General features: G+C 40.4%; 1 protein-coding gene across 1 annotated transcript in view; it reads left to right on the forward strand.

Moving 5' to 3' along the window:
* stxbp4 (syntaxin binding protein 4) overlaps window positions 1–674 on the forward strand; it is a 50,258-nt gene that overhangs the window by 47,893 nt on the left and 1,691 nt on the right. The gene's annotated exons all lie outside the window — the stretch shown is intronic.

A 674-nucleotide genomic window follows, 5' to 3' on the forward strand; every position in this document is an offset into this window, starting at 1 on the left:
TCTGAAACATCTGAAGCTGAAACATCTGATGTTGAAACATCTGAAGCCGAAACATCTGAAGATGAAACATCTGATGTTGAAACATCTGAAGCTGAAACATCTGAAACTGAGACATCCAATGCTGAAAGATCTGAAGCTGAAACATCTGAAGTTGAAACATTTGAAGCTGAGACATCTGATGCTGAAACATCTGAAGCTGACACATCTGAAGCTGACACATCTGAAGCTGAAACATCTGATGCTGAAACATCTGAAGCTGAAACATCTGATACTGAAGCATCTGAAGCTGAGACATCTGATTCTGAAACATCTGAAGCTGAAACATCTGAAGCTGAAACATCTGATGCTGAAGCATCTGAAGCTGAGACATCCAATGCTGAAGCATCTGAAGCTGAGACATCCAATGCTGAAACATCTGAAGCTGAAACATCTGATGCTGAAGCATCTGAAGCTGAAACATCTGAAGCTGAAACATCTGAAGCTGAAACATCTGAAACTGAGACATCCGATGCTGAAAGATCTGAAGCTGAAACATCTGAAGTTGAAACATCTGAAGCTGAAACATCTGATGCTGAAACATCTGATGCTGAAACATCTGATGTTGAAACATCTGAAGCTGAAACATCTGAAACTGAGACATCCAATGCTGAAAGATCTGAAGCTGAAACATCTGA

Source organism: Nematolebias whitei, chromosome 17 (genome assembly GCF_014905685.2).
Source record: "Nematolebias whitei isolate Nwh7 chromosome 17, NemWhi1, whole genome shotgun sequence".
Classification (NCBI taxonomy): domain Eukaryota; kingdom Metazoa; phylum Chordata; class Actinopteri; order Cyprinodontiformes; family Rivulidae; genus Nematolebias; species Nematolebias whitei.